General features: G+C 39.7%; 1 protein-coding gene across 3 annotated transcripts in view; it reads right to left on the minus strand.

Annotated features, from left to right (window-relative positions):
- Positions 1–23,941, minus strand: part of sema4c (sema domain, immunoglobulin domain (Ig), transmembrane domain (TM) and short cytoplasmic domain, (semaphorin) 4C) — a 73,803-nt gene that overhangs the window by 40,578 nt on the left and 9,284 nt on the right. The window contains exons 2-3 of one of the 3 annotated variants that reach the window (XM_085909882.1): positions 21,988–22,069; positions 4,093–4,177 (exon numbers count right to left, since the gene is read on the minus strand). The gene's annotated coding sequence lies outside the window, so the exon portion shown is untranslated. Of the gene's footprint in view, positions 1–4,092; positions 4,178–8,070; positions 8,130–21,987; positions 22,070–23,941 lie in introns of those variants that run through there. The other 2 variants (XM_085909886.1, XM_085909883.1) reach the window with 2 other exon arrangements.

Consider the following 23,941-nt stretch of genomic DNA (forward strand, 5'->3'; position numbering starts at 1 on the left):
AAGGACCAGAGCCAGTAGATCTGGTGTGACAGGGATATCATCATTGAAAAAATGACTTGCATGTAGTTTCCAAGCTCTTAATTAATACTACGTAAACATAGATATACTGTAGCTAGAACTGACATTAAATTAGACAGGTGTTAATTTAGTGTCATAATTTTAAACCATTTAGAGACTAAAACTGTAAACAAAAATATTCATTTGCTCTTTCATTTCACAATACACTCTGCTAACTCAACAAATACTGAACGTGCCCTTAACACTCTGGAGAGACATTGAATGGTGTTAAAAGTCAATGGTTTAATTATTTGGGGCAGAAAAGAAGCAAACACTGCTTAGCACCTGCAATAAAAAAAAAAAAAGAATGCATAATGGGCCGATATTTTGTTTTAGAAATAAGAGCTATTGAACTGAAATCAACTTATAATTGGCCGTAGCATTGCAGATATGGGTTTGTATGGAAGGTAGAGGCACGAAATAAATGTAAGGAAAGAAAGAAGTCAGTGGAGTGCTTTGATGTGTCTACCAAGGGTCTGTTAGAGCTTGATTGGGTCCATTATAGGGGAGAAGGGCAATAGGTGAACCACAAGCATCTCTCCTCCAGACTCAGCTTTACATTAACCACTGCCTGCTCTCTTGAACACACAAAACGATCAATAGCAATATGGTGGTAGGAGAAGAGTGTCTGGGATGAGCAGGCAAATATGAGGAAAAGTGTTTCAGGTTTACGGGAAGATAAGCATGGATCAATAGAGAGACAAGGACTTCTGCTACAGATGGAAAAGAGGATGGAGGACGGCCAAACAGCCAGTGTACACTTGCCTACATCAACAGACTTCACGCATGGAAACTTGTATGGTGTGCGTGTGAGAGCACTTGAGTGAGGTAAGCCTTTTCTGTGAAGACCTTTCCTTTGAATTTAAAGATATATATACTATATGGTGGTGGTGGTCCTTGTCTCACAGTGAAATTGGAATAGAACCCAAGGTTGCACCTAATTGCATCATTCTCTTTTGTATGCGAGTAAGACTAGTGGTGTGTCTGTGTGTAGACACACACACCACAGACACACACCATCATATATATATATATCACCCAGGACAAAATGGATCATAATTGAAAGCAAAGAGTGTTGTAGTGTATGTGTCTACAAGATATTGGGTTGTAACAAGATGTGTGAAAGGGTACGCTGTTAAGTGAAACATTTAATCTGCTTCTACCTGACAAGTGTCAGACTGTTGTGATGTATATAACCTCCACCATCTTTCCTGCATTCCCTTCACCCTCCATTTCCTCCCTTATCTCATCTTCCTGTCACAGCCCCCTCCGTTCTCCTTTTCTCTCCCCACCCAAGCCTGTTTTCCCTCACTCAAACTCGATGATGGCATCCTGTCAGAGAAAAACCTGGACAACCAATATCCTCACAAACTGTGAAAGACAGAAAGGCAGATACGCAAGTATTAGAGTGGACGTGGGATAAGCGCATTTGTATTCAGAAAGAGAGGCAAACACACCGATTTTGAATAAAAATCGGGACTAATGATTTATGACCTGAAACTGTTTTTCTCCTCACATCTCTACTATTTAGGGATGCATACCGCCGATCGGTATTTTTTGGCACCGATATCAAATTGGGTCGGTACCGCCAAAGCACCGTAAAGATTCTATACAAATGATACCACTAATGGTCCAGCGACCGTCAATTAATTATGAGGCGGCCGCGCTCTGTTGTATTGTTTGACTGTAAAGCCACCACAGGTATCCACTCATAAGAATCCCCATTCACTTTGGCTAAAGGAGGGAAAATAAACATGTCTGCTGAAGCATTACATGTACAGTTGAAGCAGTACATCAACCATTCCTTTTAAATGTTCAGTATCACTGTCACTGAGAATAGGGTGCTGTGAGTTTGTTTTCCAGTTACTTACACTGCAAAGCTTATTGAAAGCTTACATTGAAGGGACATGATGTTGCCTGTGTTTATTGCGGCAATAAAATAGTTGTTAAAAAAGAATTCTATTTTTTATCTTCTTGTTCACATCTTTACTTGAATCAAATTACTTAGAAACATATTAATAAGAGCATTGATAAATAACGGCATCGATAAAGAGTATCGATAAGGACGTTGCTAAAATCCTAACGCTATGCATCCTTATGAGGTACTAAGTGTGTTGCATGTACTACATGTGTGCTTTTATTGATGCAATTAAGCACACCTTCATTTTGCTCCATAGCCTCAGCCTTTTGCAGCTGGATAAAAATGAGGGTTTTCTGTTTTTATTCAGAGTCACTTTACTAAAGTTTGCGGGATACGGGGCAACCATCAAGCTGACAACTGATTGTAAATAAGAAAACTATTCATCACAGGCATCACACATACACACAGCCATATATCCTCACATCCCAGTATGCTCTTATGACAAGGACATAGGTTTGGCGTCGGCATTGAAGGGGAACTGGGACTCGTAAATAATAAACAGACTCCCTTCTGAGGCTTGTGCCTAGTTTATGGTTGAAACTGCCGCTAGCGCTCCGATACACTCAATAAGTGAATAAACAAATACCTAGAGTAAGTTTTCGCAATCGCTGTAACGGATGTACAGCACATGGATTGGATTGTGAAACAAAAACATCATGGACAAATGTCATCACGGATACATTTAGAACAATTTAAGATTGAGATTCCATTTTACATTTAACAGTTGGTCTTACATCTTGAAGGTTGCCAACAAACTTATCGCTGAAGAATTCTCATGGAGGCTTTTAATGTTCAATTGTTAAGTGGGGTGTTGGATTATGTGTGTTTTATGCCACTGGATAATAATGCTAACACAATCATGTTGTCTAATAAAACCTTGATAAAAGCTTGATTCATTCTCGTTTGCATGTTCTTCCTGTGCTTGTGTGGGATTTCTGCTTCTACTTGTGCTTTTCCTTCCTGCATGTCTCCAAAGTGCCTAGAGGTGTGAATATGAGTGTGAATTCTTTGTCCAGTTCATAGTTTACCCTGCCTCTTGCCCAAACTCAGCTGGAATAACCTCCATCAAATGTGCAACATGATTATAGTCAGTGATGATTGATTAAGTCAAAGCCCAGTTTTATGTAGGTGACAATGAAATTGTAATTGAACCCAAGGTTGCACCTAATTACATCATTGTATTTTGTATGCAAGTAAAACTAGTGATGTACTAGAATTTATTAATTGGCATTTTTTTCCTCCAAACAGTGGGAGTCTGAGGCAGCGAGCTCCTCATTATAAAATGTTTCTAGCTCACATAATGGGACGATTTTCATGCAGCATTTTCTGTCTTTGACAATCCAAATATTTTTTGCTATCGACGACTGCTTCGTGTTAAGAGGTGATGGTCCTTGTCTCACAAGGATCCGGTAGTATTTCCCTGAATCAAACTGGCTGCAAGAAATAATCACAATATCTAAATTCATACACAGAAATGGTAGAGTCAAAGTTCATATATTGTTTTCATATATTTTTTATTCCTCTATTTCAACTTTGCCTCTGTTTTTTTTTTTTTTCTTTTTCCATTCCATCTGAAACAGTACACCATCAATTTCACACATACACCCACGCAAATGGATGCACGCGCGCACACACACACACACACACACACACACACACACACACACACACACACACACACACACACACACACACACACACACACACACACACACACACACACGCTCAACCTTTGGTATATTCCTAAATGAAACGCTTTCAGATCTGACATCCAATATCTTACCTCACCTCATTTTTTCCCTCTCTGTCTCTCTCCTTGTATTTTTTTGTCACCAAAATGATTTCTTTACGAATGTACCTGGAATTGCCTGTAATTTTCACGTCCTGTTTTGACAAGTACCACCCTCCCTTGTACACCATGGATTTTCTTTCCGAATGCATCTATATTTCCCTCATTTTTGGCTCATTTTTCACTTCAAATGCACACGCAAGCACTCATGCGCACACACACACACTACCTCCTTCCTTTGTGCATTTTTCACTTGGATTTCTGAACAGCACAGATTTTTTTTTTTTTTTATCCTTCACCCTTTATTCTGTTTGCACTTCCTTACTTGTTATTCTTGTCCTTCTGCGTCTGTGAACTTTGTTCCTGTACGTCCAACAAGGAGACTCTATTCAGATGAACGTCACATGTCACTAAAAGAGAGAACAAAAACACAGGGACGGTGAGCAAAATTAGGGAATGTAGGCCCATTTATATTCATCATATCGTAGGTGCTTTAATCAGTTATCGTCCATACATGCGCATGTGTAGAGTACATATTGTCTTACACAAAAGTTGTGTATAGGTACTTAAACAAACACACACATTTGCAGTCTTATGCAGGCGTGTTAAAGGGCTCATTGAAAGGCAGATCACACACTTGCCCAACTCCACAAAATGTCTGAGATCAATATACAGACCATGTTTTTGAAATAGATGTCACTTTCAAAAAACAGTAAGCGATATTTGCATATGAAAGTCCACAAAAGTGTTTTTGGTGGTATAGTGGTTCACTTGCCTGACTAAAGCAGGCAGCATGGGTTCATATCTACACAATAATGATGGGAATTAGAATTGCCTCTCTCAAAATATATGCCCAGTGATTTACTGATGGCCAATCCATAGTACCATTTATTTTTTAACCTAAAGTCAGCTGTGATAGGCTCAAGCTTCCCGCATCCCTGAACAGGAAAAAGCTGTATAGAAAATGGACGGACTGGGGGTTGACAAAGGTTTAACTTGAATGCATATACATGCACACACACAAGCCTCAGCCCTCAAGGCTCACATCGAGTCGATCCCAATGTTCACACTGCAGATCAGGTTTTGTATGTGCATGTGTGCTCACGAGCAGAGACCAGGTTCAGCATCATGTCAACATCAATAGCTCACTCGACACAATGAGACCGCCAAGGGCCATGCAGATACTGTCAGTAACATATGGGCTGGCTTGAGTTACACAGAGGCAGTGAACAAAGGAAGAACCAAAACCTCTGACACCCTCATACTTCAGCCACTGAAGTCAATAAACAAGTCTCTGGATGTTCAAGCTTCATAGCACTGTGCTTTATTGACTTAAAACAGATGTGCAGGAGGTCTGATTAATAGAACGCAAAAAGATGTCAATTGGGCAGAAAACCTCCATTTACAAAACAAACTACAGGGGGAGTTTTCAATTTTAAAACAAACAACACTATTTGTCTGTATTTGTCAAGACTATCAACCCCCCTTTTACTAGCCCCCTCAAATCTGATATACAAGAAACCACCAGATCTGAGGAAAAACAACCAATCAGACAGTACACGTAACAACTGTCACAAAGTGTTTTTTATTGCAGAAACCACACTGCAAATCCATTATCAGTAACATTTACTCAAGTGTTAAATGCTCAACACCCAATGGTGTGTTGCAGCAACAAAAAGTAGTGCGGTAATAATGACACTATTGAGAGTTTAGGTTCATGCCGACACTAATACGGTGTGGGGGAATTACCCCATGACCCACCTTATCTACAACACAATGACAACATTTTATTTCAAAACACTTTTTCTAGCAGTTTCAAACAGTTCTTATAAAACAGCAGTAGGACAGAAAGTTATGTTTGTTTATCATCATGTGAAAACTGCCCATCACGATGCCAATCATAAAATCAACAACTGTTAACTTGCGATGAGCAAGTACTTTATGGGTGTCGATATCAGGATCGGGTGCCGTATCGTGGCTGTTTTACGATTAGGAACTGGAAATTAAATCAGAACAGAGAATTGCCATTCATTTGATACAATTTTAAGAACATTTGATATATTTGGATGGATGGAATTATAAATTAGAACAGAGAATTGCCATTCATTTCATACAATTTTAAGACAATGTTATACATTTGGATGGATATAAAGGTCTTTTCAACAATCATTTGTCATTGTTCTTTATTTTATGTATAAAATGTACTAGTGGTATTGGGTCTCGGTATCGGTCACTACTCAAGAACTGAGAACTCGCAGTGGTCTGAAAGAAAGTGGTATTGAACAACTGGGAACAAATCCTCCTAAATTCTAAATGCATTTAGGTAATTATCAAAACACGCACTAATAGCATTTGTGATCAAAAGAAACGTCTTGGGACAATTCTCCTGAGAGTATCCAAGCATACAAACATTTTGTTCTGGCATTCAGTTCCATAGTTTTGTGGCAACACCAGACATCACCTCGTTTGGATAGTGCAGCATCGCGCTATGTTTAAAGTTCCATGAACGTGGCTTCATTTCATTAGTTGGCTGGTTAGCCAAGCATTTGATCAAGGACAAGCCTTCATCGCCTGATGTCTGCTCAGATGTGTTCTTGGAGCCCTTGGGCCACCTTCAAAATCATAGCAGCAAAACAGAAGAAGTACAGAAGAAGTGTGGCGCTTGTGGTTCTGACGGTAGAACGGGTCATTCAGTAACCGGAGGGGTCAGCTGTTCGAATTCGAGTCATGTGTTGTTGTGTCCGTGGGCAAGACTCTTGGCATACCGTGCTTCCACTCACACTGTTTTATCCTGGGTGCGAATGTTTGATGGTGGTTGGAGGCACACACTGTCAGCCTCCCCCAGGGCACACCGCCAGAGTGTGAATGTATGAGCGCATGAATAATGTATTCATTGATAAGTCTCCAGAATAGTAATATCTATAAATCTGATGCATTTGAATAATAATAATCATAATCATAAATATATATAGACACAAAACAATTAACAGTACATACACAAGTCCATTTCCTGTAGGCCTCCATGGCCAAATTAGACAACCCAATAGGTTTTGTTGGTGAGGCCTTGTCTTCCCGACTGGGGAAGAGTGACAATTCCATTGTGGACATTCATTTTTCAAGCAAAGACTTCAATGCAATCAAATTCCTTAAGGACACTTGGTTTTTCATATCCTAACATGACACATTTTGGAGGAAAGGGATTGTGTTTGTCAAGCAGCTGACAAATGACGTTCATTAGACTGAATGGAGTCAGCCCTACATCTCACCCGTCCCAAAAATGTCACGTGCAGCTCGTCTGCACCTGCTTCAACCAAAACGCCTTCATCAAACTTTTGTGTAGTGACCACGTAATGTCATATGCAAGACACATATTTGGTCAATTTGCTTGAAGCACATTTATTTGGCCTCCCTTAGAATGATTCCATCTTGCAAGGAAAAAGGAAAATTATGCTGAATAAAATTGTCTTGAATCCAACCAGTCGACTTCAATCATTACCTAGGATTGTGGTATTCATTTCAAAGATGTATAAACCAATTTGTGTCAAATCCAGGTGATACCCTATTTTAACAATGTAAGAGTTTTCATTTTGTTTTACTACACTTTCACAGAATACAAATTGTATCTGATTATTCCATTAATTGATGGAATAACCAATACAATCACAAATGCTAGAAATATTCGATAATGAAAGCCCTAGTACAGATGGCTGTCCTTTCATTTTATATAGGGATCATTATGGTCACGTGGGTTCGAGCCCGACTGCAGTTTGGATTGGTTGCAAGCCGACTGCAGAGCACATATACGTCCACGTTCCCACAAAGCTATTCAACAAGCACATTCCACACAGGACCTCTCAACTTTGAGGCAGACATGTTAACCAAAAGTGAACCGTGCTGCTCTATTCATGTTGTATTGTACAAATATGACTTCAATATAAAAAATGCACACATTAGTATGCAAGCAAAAGATTATCTGCCTGCATGGCAGCACACTGGCCATCAACGGTGGATTTTTCCTAAATAAGTAAGTCATCCAGACCTCAGCTTTCCACTGGCTTCATCCAGGAGAACCGGCAGCCAAAACACTGCAAGGCTTTGCATAGACACTTGCGCACACTCATATTTAAATATGCATGCGTCCACATTGACTAATGCACACCAAGCTTGGCTCGAAGCAGCTACACGCAAGGGAGGCCAAAAATGAAAGCGGAGCAAAGTGTTGCAAAAAGGCAGTCTTGCTAAAAAAAACCCAAAAACACCCTGGATTTTAAAACACCTTGTCAAAAACACACATGCACAATACCTCCAGCTTCTTTTTGCTTGTCTGTGTGTTTGACAGTCGGTGCCGTGAGGGATGATGTGGCAAGCAGCCAGAGGCTTGTGAATCAGCAATGACTAACAGTTTAAACCTGTGCTTTCAGGGCTAATCGCGTGTGCTTGCAGGTGGGGGAGGACATGCTTTTATGTGTGTGAACATACAAAATGTACATTTCTAACAAAGCCTTAAAGTCTGTTAACATATGAGCCGGCACGCTGATATTATACAAGCCTTGCCCATCAGCCTCAATTGTGACAGCGAGGACCTTTAATTGCATTGGGCCTAATTTCATATTGTCAGAGATGACAGCCCCCTGATGAGCTGAGTGAAAATGGAGCGACCATGTACCGTCACTTCCTCCAATGAGCCCCGACAGGAGCCCGACTCTGTTCTCAGTTTGATCCCTCCACAATGAGATGCTAATCGGATGCAGAGGCCCAAGATTTGAGCTTGTGCCAAAGTGTGAGTCTGCTTGAGGACTCGGTGCACAAACGGCACATGCGCATGCTCGTAATGACAACTTTAACAAGTGATAGGATTGGAAGAGGCATGTGGCAATAAAAGTCCAACAAAATGACATGCCAGTATCTATTAGAGCTGAGCACTCTACGAGAACCTTCATGATGACACACAATCACACTCCCTGTTTGGAGAACATCTGGCCAAGGGCACAGCGTACTCCCACCTCCCACCAGTGAACTGCAGTGAGCCTTTACAGTCTTTGTCCTCGAGAGTTATTCATAAACTTTGACCCCTTTAAGTGCTGCTCATTACTGCAGGTTGTGATTTACAAGCCGAAATTGAGTTGGACGCCATTTGCTCAGGCCATTATTGGCGCCGCAGCTCGACAAAGTCAATCTCCACCAAGATTCCTCATGAGATTCGCCAATCAGTACGAGCAGAATGGATTGATTAGTTAGTGTAGCACAACATGACCGATATCAAGTTAATGGTGACAAATTTACCTTCCTATGCATATGAATACTGCCTCTGCACCAAAGTTGTTTCAGTTAACCAAAACTAAAGCAATAACTAACATTGAGAATCATTTTTGCCCACACAAAAAACATGCAAACATAAAAGGTGAAGAAACAATCATCTTGTGCTTGTAAACGAACTAAAACGCGATACTGTAATGATAGCAAAAAAGTCCCATGTTTTCATCTTTGTCAATTAATATCATACATTAATTTTAGGGGGTTATTTCAAATGTATTTATTTCAGTATTTCCATACATAAATACCAAAGAGGCAAGGACAACAGTTGAGAATTGTACTTTACTTTCATAAAAAAGAATTAGTTCCTCCGGGCACTCCGGTTTCCTCCCACATCCTAAAAACATGCTTGGTAGGCCGACTGAGCACTCCAAATTGCCCCTAGGCGTGAGTGTGAGTGCAGATGGTTGTTAGTCTCTGTGTGCCCTGCGATTGGCTGGTAACCGGTTCAGGGTGTCCCCCGCCTACTGCCCGATGACCGCTGGGATAGGCTCCAGCACGCCCGCGACCCCCGTGGGGACAAAGTGGTACAGAAGATGGATGGATAGTTCTCTTGTTTTTTTTTTTATCTTGCAATTGACACAGACTACTTAAACGGTATTTTTTTTAAAATTAAAACTAAAGCTAATACTAAAACTAAAATGAAACATACTAAAAATTAATAAACCTGTTCTAGAAAGTAATTACAAATAAATGAATTAAAAAAAAAAGTCAAAACAAAATAACTAACTGTAATGAAAAATTCCAAACTATGATAAACCCTGGTCTGTGCTGTGTACAAAAAAAATTGTATAGTTCACAGAATGGTAGGGTTTTAAAGATCGGTGTTGATATTTTATTCGACAAAATGGTGTTTTTAATGTTCACACTACATTTCCAACAAGTGAACATGCGTTCCTGAATAAAAAGAATTTTATGAACATCATCCACAAAAAAACAGTTTGCAGCAGTGACTTGTGACCAATTTAAAATGCATCGTGATTTGTTGATACAAAATTGCCTTTTGTACATTTTGGTGCATAAAGTAAAGCCTTTCACTTCATGTCCTTTGACTCAGATGTAAAATTACTGCTGAAAATTGGTGGTGAGCTGTTTGCTATTTTGATGAATGCCCTTACATTACCACCACCACAAGAAAACACACATTTTGCCAGCTCCAAACTTTGTAAGTGCAGCCCACAGCACAGATGCTATCAAAGCCTCCGGCATTGCAGCCAGCCAGGATGCAGTGACCAGATTTTTAGCAGTGGGAAAGAGCAGTTGAAAGCAAAAGCAAGGAGTACACTGATTTTTATTTATTCATCATCTTCCTTCTTAGGTCCATCTTTTGTTCGAAAGTTGAAATGTGTGATTTATTCACAAGTAGATGTCACCAAAGCAACCTGTCAGTGGTAGACGGTTTAATTAATGAAGTGGAAGTTTGTTAAATAAAAGAGTTGATGATGTTTTGACTTGACTACATTAGAATATTTGGGAGTGAGGACAAACCCGATTGAATGAGCGCAATGAAGGCGTAGGTAGAGAGGGCTCTGTGTGCATACATGCATGTGTTTGTGCAGCCTGACGTGTGTTTATGTAAGTGGAAGGATGTGATGGTAAAGCACTGGGTTGAACCCTGACCTTTTCATAACACGGTCCCAATATTGGTCTCATAAAGCCAAACAAATCCTTCTGCAAAGACATATACTTGGACAAAATGGGCAGCATTTCATCTGGAGTACTTTTTTCCTTATTGACTAATATAGTTGATTGTTTTAGGACCCCCCGCCCCCTCGATTGCGGCTCCGAAAGCAGATGCAGAACATTGAAACGTTTCAGTTATTGCATCGATCCAACAGAAATTTGGCCAGAAAGTGCAGTGCTCAAAAAACATTATTGAGTGTTACAGAGATTTCTCATTATGTTCTCATCAGTTGCATTCAAGCATTCTTTCATCAACTCTCACAAGTTGTATCATCAGTCTGTATGTAATTGTCCATTGACTATGATTATGAATCCAGTCCCCTCAACTAGTTCTTTATTTGGGTTCCTTTGACCCATCTTTTGTCCTTTATAGATAACCTAATCACCAAATCTTTAAACTCATTTGTCAAAGAGGGCATAAGGGACAAATATGTATCATTTCCCAAATAAAGCATTATTCAAAATACGTACTTTCTCTTAGACTACGCTAGTGATTAAAACCTTCATGTTAAAAATTCACGAGTCTTTATGCTTCTTATCATATAACCAGGCAGCCAAATCATTTCTATTAGCGTTCCACTTGAACAACTTTAAAATAGTCACCGTCTTTCCACCCAAAAAACAGAAGCTCCATCTGAAAACACAAGTATTGATCCAACATGGCTGGATGATTTTGAATAAGAACGTTCACCAGTGGTATGAATCAATTCATGCAAATAACCCTTTTTGTACTCGTTCTTACGAGAAAAAGTTCCATGTATTTCTAACCTGAAATTATCACAATGAGAGTTCCCCTTCAGTGTGGGCAAGACAATCTATTAGCACATCTACAAAAAGATCCTGCGGCAAAAACTTTGATCAGTGCGTGAAAAGTGGTGATAATTATGGTGGGAGGAGTCGGGGCTTCTTCACCATGACAACACGCTTGTCTATATGTGGACTGAGTTATTATAACCTCAAAAGGAGATAAACCTGGGCCTGATATTGAGTTTTGCATGGCAGGCCAAAACCTTTACTTTAAAAAAAAGACGACATCACTAATCAGCCTTAAAAATGATGAGTGTCTGAAGTCGTCTACATAAGCTTTTGCAGACAATATGATGGCTTTGGTTAAAATTATATTTATGCAATTTTCCCTACGGTATTGACCACGTGGTTAGAGTTAGCAAAAACTGAATTTATAGTCTTGGAGGCTCATAACTAGGGCTGACTATGTTCGACTGCCATTTTGACAGCAGAGGAATTGTAAATAATACGACACACATTTTGTCCAGACTAAATAAAGTGCAACTTTACACCCTACAGCTTCCAGGAAAAACTGAGTCTGCCACGGGGGTGATATTCAAAGATGTCTGACACAAACAGAATCATTTATTTCAATTTTTGCTCATATTCTGCTTTTTGCAACTTACGCAGGTGTCTTCACACATGCACACAAGGACACAACCTACTTAGCCCACCATAATCATGCACATAATCAAATCCATAGAGCAGGAGACAAAAAAAAGAGTTATATCCCAAAGGATTATTTCTGTTACATCCACGTAGACCCAGATTTCATGCACGCAAGAATGTTTGTACACACAAACAGGAGAGCAGCATTCTCAAGACTATTGAAAAAAATCATGTCAAAGATGAGGAAAGAGATGAGATAGACTAATCCTCATTTATTCATGAATACGCGAATACAATAGCTTCTCGGAATGATAATTATTTTAGTGGATTGTGTCTATTTAGAAAGGCAGAAAGAAAAAAAACGAAGAAAGCGACATATCCTCTGAGCAGCCGAGGTCATCTTTATTAATAAATTCTCCGACAACAGACACACACTCGCATTGAGGCTCACGCTTTCGCTCCATCCTGACTCACCTCCTCAGCTCCTTGTGAAATGGCACTTGCCAGACTGACACAGTAGGGGTGGGAAGTCTGTAACAACACACACATAGGCATGCACAAACACATGCACACACAAACACAAGTGCAACATACACACTCATTCACAATGCAACATAGCCACGAGACTGTCAGTGATCTGTCTGTGGGTAACAGTGCAGAGCAAGTTCGCTTCTATATGTGTGTGTGTGTGTGTGTGTGTGTGTGTGTGTGTGTGTGTGTGTGTGTGTGTGTGTGTTTCACTGATGCAGAAGAGAGCGAAGTTAGACAGACAGAAAGTTTGGCCTGCACACGTGCACTGAGAAGCACTAAGAAACATGTCCCGGCTCATTTGTTCCCACTGATGGCAGAGGAGAGCAATGGATCGCTACAGGATGGGCCTGGGGGAGGATGACAAGTGTGTGTGTCTGTGTGTGTGTGCATGTTTGTGTGTATGAAGGTGGTACAGGGAACTCCAATTTGTATCATGGCATGGTAGATATGAGAGTCCCGCTGCATGTGTGCTCGGGAGAGATTATTCCGGCATAATAAAGCTTGACCTGGGATCATAAAGGCACCCATGAAGTGCCCCTGAGCTATCTCTCACACACACACACACTTGATCATTCAGTGTGAAAAGCCCCGATGCAACAGAGGCTTTTTGTTTGTAAGCAGGTGCTCAGACAGAAAATAGCAATGGCGAGGGAGCTGTTTTTCACAAGGTACGACTCAATGGTCTGGTGATATGACAAACTCCAATCAAGAACGTTGTCTTATACATGTGCTTGGTGAAACTGTACGGCTGTGTATATTTGATCACCGCAACCATAAAAAGAACAAACTGCATGCTAAATACTGATCTTATATTCGATTTCTTAATATGATGTGCTGGCAGTTGATGACTTCATTTACAAGTAAAACGTTTGTATACCCCCCTCAGCCAAATAGGTTACGGTAACATTTAAAATGTAAGAAGCCTTTTGGTAGAAGGTGCAAATGTCATCATGAACCAACAGTTCCTGAATGAGTATTGATTCATTCTATTTTTGAGTAGTACATAAATGATTGAAGTACAAAATATGTGTGATCGAGGTGAAAGTTGAAAGATCTGGAGTTTCATAGATATGGGTGGTGGAGGTCATCGTATGTCATTTCAAAATATCACAAATGTTTGCATCAAACCCTCTGAATCACTGTCAAAGTCAATGAATTGAATGAATGAATTCTTATTTTTATTATTGTCGCCTTTCTAATATTTTTTCAAGTCACTATTTCACAGCTATGAAGGAGGAGGACAAAAGATTGCGTTTGGAGGCGACCTCCAACTGCCCACTTCTGTCATCGTCCTGGCCAACTTTACATCATCTACTCATGGAGGTGTTCTTATAAACGTACTTGCACGCTTTGATCTTCAGCATGGACTCCAGTGAGTCTGTTTTTGCTTCAGCAATGTTAAAGGGAATGAGAGGAGCTGCCGTCATTGGCCGAGAAGCAAGTTGTGTTCATGTCAGTGGGTTCATGCCCAAATTGCACAAACAGCACTTTTGTGATATATAAATATCAAATACAGAAAGAAAAAGGAAAACTCCATCCATGCACAGAATTAAACCTCGCTTTCCACTAGACTTGCACTGGGCACAAAATTTGAGATGTTCCCCTTTGTCTCACACTCAGTGAGTAAGACTGTACAAATGATCTTAAGTGAAAGTAAAGTGAATTGTATTCTTTATTTTATTTTAGAAATGGGATTTGATTAAAACATCCAACAAACATTTTTCAATTAAAATAATGATAATGAACATCAACTAAAACCACAAAATTAAATCAAAGTTTCTCTATCAGGGTATACTATAAACAATTGGATAGGTTCTACTTTTTAATCAAATTTGATGGTACATTTGGGGCTGACAATAAGCCCAGGGCTCAAACTCATTTTAAATAGGCTTTTTCAGAATAACAAGGAGGGGGAATCCTGAGCAGAAACAATTATTACTGTTTGTTAACAGTTTATTAGTAAGAACTATTTCCAGCAGACGTGGCCTGCTCGTAATAGAACAATCCATTTATTCTAACTTGAGTTAGAATAATTTTTGCTCCCTGCAACAGGTTTTACATTATAGGTAATATTGTAGGCTTGAAGCGCTGAAGTGTTTCTTGCATTATTTGGCCACAACCATGATCTCCTTTGAGGTTCCAATGGGCAGATAAAAAGAAACAAACAAAAAAAAACTTTGAATCTAGCAGGGAAGGTCCTACGTATCATCACTTAAGGCATCTTTGTCTCAGGAATTAAGGCAATAACAAAAACCCTGTGGAGGAGTAAAAAAAAAGTGTGATTAAATGTATTAATTCTGCAGTCCAATCGTTTTTCCGTGATTAATTAATCAAAATAATCCCAATGTTTTTGTTTAAGTAAGACCTTTTTTGTGTGGATGTGCCTTATTTAAAAGTGTCCTCTGGCAATTCCAACTGTGACATACAAGCCATGATAGCCCTTGTTGACTTATAAAAGGGCTTGACTCAAGAGTGACAAGTTTAGGCTGAAGACTGATAAGGATGCCCCCTCATGTGCTGAAAATAACCTCAATACAACCTGTAATTAAAGGTAAAGAAAGCTCAAACTTAAAATATGAGAATTCACAGCAGGGTGGAGGAAAAAACACAAGGTAGAAGACATTAGGATGTATAATCTCCATTTGTACATTTGATTACCCAACTAAAGGGCACAAGACAGTGCTAAGTGAGGCTCAGTTATTTGTGGTATCTAATCAGACTCAACCAAACTGATCTTGCAGAAAAAGAAGCTTCGGAGAGCAATGGTGGAGACTAAACTTTAAAAGAGACAGTTTTGTTTTTGTTGTTTTTCTTGTTGCTGCAAAACATGATTCTAGTCCACATGACTGATTACAGCAAAACCAACTGCACCAACTAATTGGTTTACTTGTGCATTGATGCACCATGTGAGTCCAATCACGTTACACAAGTGTTTGTATGCATTCGCGATGCTTTGGTATGCTACATAAAGAAGTTACTGTATTGTCAATTTGAATGTCACAGCAGATCTTCCAGACAGATCTTCCATAACGGAGCATATGATACAATACGGCAGCAATGAATCATTGTTTTGCAGCGATGCAAAGTGTCTGGGAAACTAAAAGTACAGTTTCAAAGTCATTACGATTCCCCAAAACCAAAGTTGTGTTATAGTGTCTCGTATCTGGTTTAGATGGCAGAGTTAAGATGGGAATAAACCAAACAAATCAGATGACATTCACTGTCGGTCAAACGAGTTGTGCTACGACGATTTTCCAAAACACTATTTTAACGACATTTCATTTTTTTTTTTTCTCATGGCAGTAATTACATACATGTGTTTCTAGGTTTGATGGCTCCTGAAAAACAGTGAGGAGATGCAAGCATTAGCATTAAGCATACTAACTGGAAAACAACTGTCAACCCAGGCGCCATGACCAACAAGGATTATATCTTGTCATGACATCGCACAGCAGGCCTGCAGCCAATATTAAAGAGTGTCAGATCTTGTGAAGAGGAGATGCACCAATGTTGACCATGCTGCCAAGTTGTAGGCAAAAACAGTTAAGTCCATTTACCCAAAATATTATAGTGATAGATTGATATAAAATGTGTTTGTGTGTCAGTGGAGGAGGAATGTTCAAAATACATAGGACAAAACCTGAAGGTGTTGTACAGATGATTTTGTCAGTGATTTTTTTTTTCTTTTGTCAACATGGGAAAATCTGAAGCCACATTTACACCAACATGTGACAAAAAAACAAAACAAAAACTCTTCAAGATGGGCTAGCAGCTTTCACTGCAGTTTTTTTTTATAGGGTGCAGATGCTGCTGACAAGCATAATTGCATTGTATACTGTACATGACAGTCACATATGCTGAGAAAATAGAAATATTAAGATGTGCTTATAATAAAAACTGTCCTTGCATGTCATTTTATGTAGTTGTTGTTGTTTTTGGTCTTATTTATTTTTGGATTGATTTTGACCTTGCATTGGAGAGACCTCAGTCATTTAGTTTCCATTCTTTTATCAGCCATCCCCTATTCTATTTATATTTCAGGATAGAGAATAAAAACTAACTCAGGCAATACTGATGCCGTCCTTTTAGGATGTATGTGGCAATTCAAATAGCAGTAAGAAAATTTGTAACCTAGTGTTGATGTTAGAAATGTCTTGCTGATCAAAGTGAAAGCTTATTGCTGATTGATCATTCTGATTTCAATTTAAAGGAGACATCCCTTCTGATGTTGAGACAAGCTTTTTGACAGTTGAACACGACACACAATGGTGAGATATTATGATTGGCCCTTTGCCGCTAATGCGACAATGGATTTTTCTAGAATGCTTTTTAAATTCAATCCATTCATAATACTCCTCAATTATACGCAGATTTCTTTCCTTTTCACGGTCCCTATTGCTACTGTGTTTGCAAACCTGCCTCTGAATAAAAGTGATGCTCACTTGGAGCCCTCACATGCTGTCAGCACTGGAAACAAAAGCTCAGCAGTCAGTTGGAGATGGAAAATTGTCTTCACTCGCTTTAATGGAAGCCACATCAGCGGCACACAACCCAAACCAGCAGTGGGCTAACAACAGACATGTTGGCAGCTTTGGGATACAAATTGACGTCAATAAAACGATCTGTCATTTTATCTTTTATTTGACTGGAATTAAGAGATAATGAGCGTGTTCAAAGAAAAACACCCTTTCAAAAAGCTCTCAACAATAAAGCTTGAAAAATACAACTGAACCACCCGAAAGATTGAATGAGCTTTAAGGGGGAAAAATAGAACATTTTGTGATTGCTGTGAAAAATGTCCAAACTTTATAGTAGTGTGCGTGTTTTCATGCATGCACCATTTGGAGAAAGCCTGCTGTCTTTTGCATTGTTTTTTTTCCCCCCTCTCTGTCATTTTATAACTACTTTACCCTTTTATACCATCTCTTGCTGTTTCCTGCTCAAGTCTTTTAATGAATGTTCTTCACCTTTTATGCTTGCCTTTACACACTGAAATGTTTTTTTCAATTGTATGTACAGTAATCCCTCCTACTTCGCGGCTTCAACTATCGCGGCTTCGCTGTATCGCGGGTTTTCAAAAATAAATTAATAATTTTATCGCAGAAATTTCATCATTTCACGAGGTTTCGCGGCCACTTGAGTTTCTTCATTTTCCTTTAATAATGATAGCTTACGTTTAAAAGTCGTTTTCTTGTTTTGAAATGAATAAATTAAAGAGTCAGTACAGTATACTTTATCGTCACATGTGACTTCAGGGCGTTCTCTCTGTTGTATATTTTGGACTAACTCATGTTCCGTAGTGGGAAAACCCCGGATGTGGGAGGGGGAGCTTCGGGGACGTTCAGTGTTGCGATGTACGGCCAGTGAACTGACTGTGATGAAAGGAATAAAGCAGTATCCATCACGTCGTTGTCCGAACCATGCTTGCTACATCAGAACCTGGAAAATAGTAAAGATATAACACTCTCCACCGGCGGTGGCCTTCATCTGGACATAGCAATACACTGTTAGTCTCGTCGCTAAGGCATGAATGCGGAGCGCACAGTCCATTGATATGAAAGTCCCCTAGCAGCGAGCTGGTTGATGTCAGCGATAAAAATAGAATATCTTCCAAGAATAGCTCAAAAAAATCTAGTTTCTATTTCGCGGAAATTCCCATTTCGCGGGTGGGTCTGGAACGTAACCCCCGCGAAGTAGGAGGGATTACTGTATATGTCATTTTCTCCTTGCTGAGAAAATTGATGCCTCTTTTATGTACTGATGAGAAATAAACATTGTTGTATTTCTCATCAGAAAATATGCTTTTGAAGGTGCCATTCACGAAGCAACCAGTTTTTTGAAATCTTTGTTTGTTGACTTAAAATATCTATCTAAACTATTCACTGTTTTTGACTCGTATAACTTTGCTAATAGCTGGTGGACCTTTGGCATTGGAGGAATTCTTTGATTGTGTTTTTACCTTCATTGAGATGCACCGTTTTGCCGGCAATTCTTGAATTATTGTACCCAAAGGTGAGTTTGATGACAACTTTGTTGGTGTAAATTGCTAGTGTGCCTATTTGTCTCAGTATGATGTCGTGTCAGCATGCACTAGAAATCCATCCATCCATTTTCTGAACCGCTTTGTCCCCACGGGGGTCACGGGCGTGCTGGAGCCTATCCCAGCCGTCATCGGGCAGTAGGCGGGGGACGACCTGAACCGGTTGCCAGCCAATCGCAGGGCACACAGAGACGAACAACCATCCGCACTCGCACTCACACCGAGGGTCAATTTGGAGTGCTCAATCGGCCTACCAAGGATGTTTTTGGGATGTGGGAGGAAACCGGAGTGGCCGGAGGAAACCCACGCGGGCACGAGGAGAACATGCAAACTCCACACAGGGAGGGCCGTAGGTGGACTCGAACCCGCACCCTCCTAACTGTGAAGCGGACGTGCTACCCAGTGCCCCACCTAGTCGCCCTGGTTTAAGTAGTGGTGCTAACATAAAAATCTACACCACCATTTGAGTTGGACAATTTGGGATTTGACAAAAAAGTTTAGCCATGCTCAAAGCACACTAAAGCATTCCACAGCAATGATAATGATAATAATAATAATAAGACTTTATTTTTTCAAAAAATATTTTATTAACAAAAGAAGATCGACAAAAAGACATTGCTGCAAAATTACCAAGACAAACAAACTCATAAAATATCTCATAAACTTTCATCACCCCCAAAAAGTAGCCAGACTTCTTGTGGTCTTGTAGGAGCAAAACAAAGTGCAACACTTGTCTTCAAATGACACTTTCATAAGGCCGCAGTGTTCAAGTTAAGTCCAGAGTGAAATTTGTCTTTGCCGGAGAAAAATAGCCAACCTGGCTCGCCCGATTTAAAAAATGAATAACTGGCACCTAAGTTTGTCTTCTTTGTTGAATTTGACGGCATAATTAAGCATAGGATAAAAGGAAATAGAGCCAAAGAAAAACGCCTGCATATAAATGACCAAGAACAGTTTCCTATGAAGTTATTGAACAAAATTGTTTTCGGTTAATATAAGCGTCATGAGGAAACAGCTGGCCTACCTTTATGCGACAAGCATATAAAGCATCTTCATAACAGCTTGTAATTTAGACTTAATGGTTGTTTGTCGGTGTGTGTGTGTGTGTGTGTGTTAGAATGTTCCACTGAATGTTTTTGTTCAACAAACAGGTAGAAATATTCACCAACAGAGGCACAAAGACCTTTGGACGCACAAACCCTAAATCCCTTTCCCATTGCAGCCACAAAGAAAGAGTCATGCAGGCTCAGTAAAACAAAGGAGGCAGCACAAAGCAAATGCATACGTATTATAACAGAGAGAGGAACAGTGTGACAGACAATGTGGACCTGGCAGCACACAGCGAAGACGCAATCAGTTCCACAGTGTTCAAGTGGACCAACAAAGAGCAATACAATCTTCATGAAGCATAAACCTGAAGCAATACCCACAGTGAATGCAGCTTACAAATGGACGATGTTTATTCTGCATAATACATGAGGCGTTCAATAACAACACACAGCAGATGGAGAACAACCCAACTGCCCATGCAGCAGAAGCAAAAGACAAATTACACACAGCTCAGAGCTCAGGTACTTACAATATTATGCAATCTTTTTTCACAGATGATAGCAACTCCCAGGTGTCTCAATAAAGGTCTCTGACATTTTATGTCCACACACAGATCAAGATTTAGAGCATCACTTAGTTTTAGCTTTGATTAAATGACAAGTGTGGTCTACAGTCACAGGCTGGATTAATGAAAGTAACGAAAAACAAGGAAGGGGCAAAGGTTCAAATGGGTGCATTACCGACAATAACGCAAGAGATTGTGAGAGTCATATTTATCCATCACCGGCCCCTTGGGAAAGAATTTTCTTGTTGTTGGCCTCCAGATTGATTTGAAGACAATCATTGTTTTGCGCCATCTTAAAAATTGCTAACTTCTTGCATTGAAAAATTCTTGGTCTGATATGTGAAAATATTCAAGTCGTGTATATATATTTTTTTTAAGCCAAACAACCATATTTTAGAATATAAATCGCACCAATTCAAAAACATGCATTATGAATAAAAAAAACCACATTAATAAATTGTATTTGACTATTGTATTTTGGGGCGAAATTTACAAAAACCAAGACAAGCAATAGAATTTGGACTCGCACCCAAAACGTGATTAAGAAATGGGTATAAATCATGTTGAGGACAGAGAGCGAGTTCTTGTTGCATTTGAAACTTCTGCTTCTAATTACTGAATTATTTGGGTTAAAATTGCTTATCTTAACTCAAATTTTGCATTGCTTTGTGACCAAAGTGTTAAAGACCTGGCTGATCATTGCGCCTTTTGGCACTCTAAATAGTAAATCTTTATTGTGGCGGATGCCATATGCTAAACCTGCGAGGTAGCTGGGGAGATGGCCCTCAAGAGACTCAACTACTTGTATGCAAGCAATTAAAAATGAAAAATTCCATAATCCGTCACCTTTAAATACTGACACAACATGAATTTTATTACTTCCTTCAGCACACAACGCCTTACCAGCATTTACATACAGTATGAGTGGCTGCAATTTTGTATTTGGGCTAAAAATGTTTATTGTATTTATTTCCACCTTACAGTGGACAGCTGCACATGTAGAGAGGACACACCCTCGGAGGAACACACAGCTCTCCGTCTGTTATCCATCAATGTGTCAGGGGAACGCTTGGTGATGAAAAAAAGCAAATAACTCACATACAACCATGTCTCTCATCCACCCAACTCACTCACGCACACACACATACAGCAGCAAAGTCAATTTCAAAATCAATTAATTAAAAAGCTAGGCCATCTCCCACAGGGAGTGAAACACAAATTATTTAAGAAACCTAACCCTAGTACACAAATCAAAGATGTTAAGCAGTCGAAATATGAAAAAGCTGAATGAATACAGACAGAATGGTGGAAGAGTGAAAAATACTCATTTTAAAAAGAGAATCGATTGAACTCATTTGATAAGCTTCTGCCTCCTCTAACTCATAATACTCAAATAGCATGAGGGGAGGGACTGATAAGCAGATACAATGCAAGATGGCTTTGTTTCCATTAAATGGATATTCACCCCCATTTCTTGCCCGTTGTCTCTTCCGATTAGTCTCAGGCCTTTTTTAAGAGCGTTATTGATTATTTGACACAAACAGGCCGAGAGGAGTTGTGTGTGTGTGTGTGTGTGTGTGTGTGTGTGTGTGTGTGTGTGTGTGTGTGTGTGTGTATGTGTGTGTGCGTCATTGTGCATTTACCGCAGCTTGCCTGGCTTCATTCTAAATTCCAATCAGGAGATTGCCTTTCCTTTCTTCCTGGTCTTCTTTAACAAGCCTTTACCTAAATAGTACAAAAAACATGGCAAGGTAAACTTTGTTGTATGCCAGGGTTAGGGGCATACAACAGCAGGATGAGTACTAGCGAGGGGTTGAAGTTACGACTCGAAATGGTCAGGAACGAGAGATACTGAATATTTCTTTGAGAAATACTGTGAACTAAGTGTCATTGGAAACTAGTTCACCGGATGTTAAAAAAAAGAAGAAAAAAAAGACAAAAAACTCTACAATGTACAAATATTGAGGTAACCAAAAGATGCAACCTATCAAAAATGAGTACATTATTGAATAATCCCAGAACATCCATGAAAATATAACTTTGAAATGAAACTCATACAAAATACATAACATCAGAACAGTTGAAAGTTGCAAATATTCTACATGATTAAAACTACTTTTCTGACAGAAGAGTCACCAAGGTCAAAAGGGCAGCTTGCTGAGGGTTTTTATAAGGAACAAGGTGGAGTCAATCCTCTCATTCCAAAACAAACTCACCCAAGCATGCTTTTATGTCCCTTGCTTTGTGTTCTGGGGCACGCTGGAACTAAAAAGGGCCTTCCCCAAAACGTTGCCACAAAGTAGTAAACATACCATTGTGCTTCGTCTCCCCCTCACAAGGGTTACCACAGCAAGTCATGTTTCTGACTTGTATAATTTTTTTGGCTCAACTTTTAACGTCCCTTCCTTCTATTTAGCCAGGTGATGATTTGGCACTACTAAAGATATCTATTCAAAAATGTCTTGATATACTCAAGAATTTGATGAGGTGGTCTTGTCGAGTCTCTGATTTGATTGGACTAAAAGGTGAGTTTTAATTTTATTCACATTCAGGTATACTAATTTCAAAAAAGGTATGCTGTTGTGCACTTTTTGGCTGCACAGAATCTCCCATTGACTTAGGCACCTTCATAAACTGTTTGCATTCTGGGTAGAGAGACATCTGAAAGAGGGTGTTCCCTGTCAAATCTATTCTTGCATGTGTTTTCGCAGAAACTTAAGCATTTTTTCTCTTCTGCGTTCCAGAAGCTGCAGCCACAGATGAGCACTTTACCAAATTTTGCCGGTCCGCAGTCACAGATGAGCACTTTACCAAATTTTGCTGGTCTGCAGCCACAGATGAGCTCCGATCTGTCTTCCATTCTTCTCTCCCAACCTGGGCACCCACCGGTCCTCGTCCCTCCGTCCTTATTTGTAATATAGTCGCACCCCATCTCCGTCCTCGTCTTTGAAAAGGCTTCCGTTCCCGGTCTGTCCATTGTCAGTCCAATCAAGACCCAATTTAATCGGAGGTTTCATAATATGAGATAGGAGATATAAACCTCATTAGCTGGCTAATTTACTATTGACGTCTATTTTACTTATGGGCACAACATTCGGGTTATTTGAAAAAGTTTCGGAGACACAGCCATGACACAAAAAGATCAGTCGGTGGTAATATATTACAAGATTTATTTGGAGTCGATTATAAAAATCACTTTATTTCACTTGAGTCTGTTTTACCACCTCCTGCATGAAGAAACAAACTTCTGTTTTCTTTTCAAAATTCTCTTGAACGTGAGGATTACGCCCACGAGGCAAAGCGGAACCAGAAAGCCCTATCTTTGAAAGAAAGAAAAAGACCAAGAAACAAAAACCCCAAAAAAAAAATCAAATAACCAATGCCATCTTTGATCTTGATTCGTCAGAGTGCCTCTCTGACCTTGCCGCGACTAACCTGGCAACTCAATCCAATCTTGTTTGCTCTCCCACCATCAATATTGTTCCCCATTTCTATCTTTCTCTGCCTTTATATCTTCACTGTCATCGCTGTGGCATCATCCCAGCAAGTGTTTTTCCATTTATTTCTCTAAATCTATCTCTCCCCTTCAGACAGTCA

Source organism: Syngnathus leptorhynchus, chromosome 4 (assembly GCF_054491065.1).
Source record: "Syngnathus leptorhynchus isolate UIUO chromosome 4, UIUO_Slep, whole genome shotgun sequence".
NCBI classification, from domain to species: domain Eukaryota; kingdom Metazoa; phylum Chordata; class Actinopteri; order Syngnathiformes; family Syngnathidae; genus Syngnathus; species Syngnathus leptorhynchus.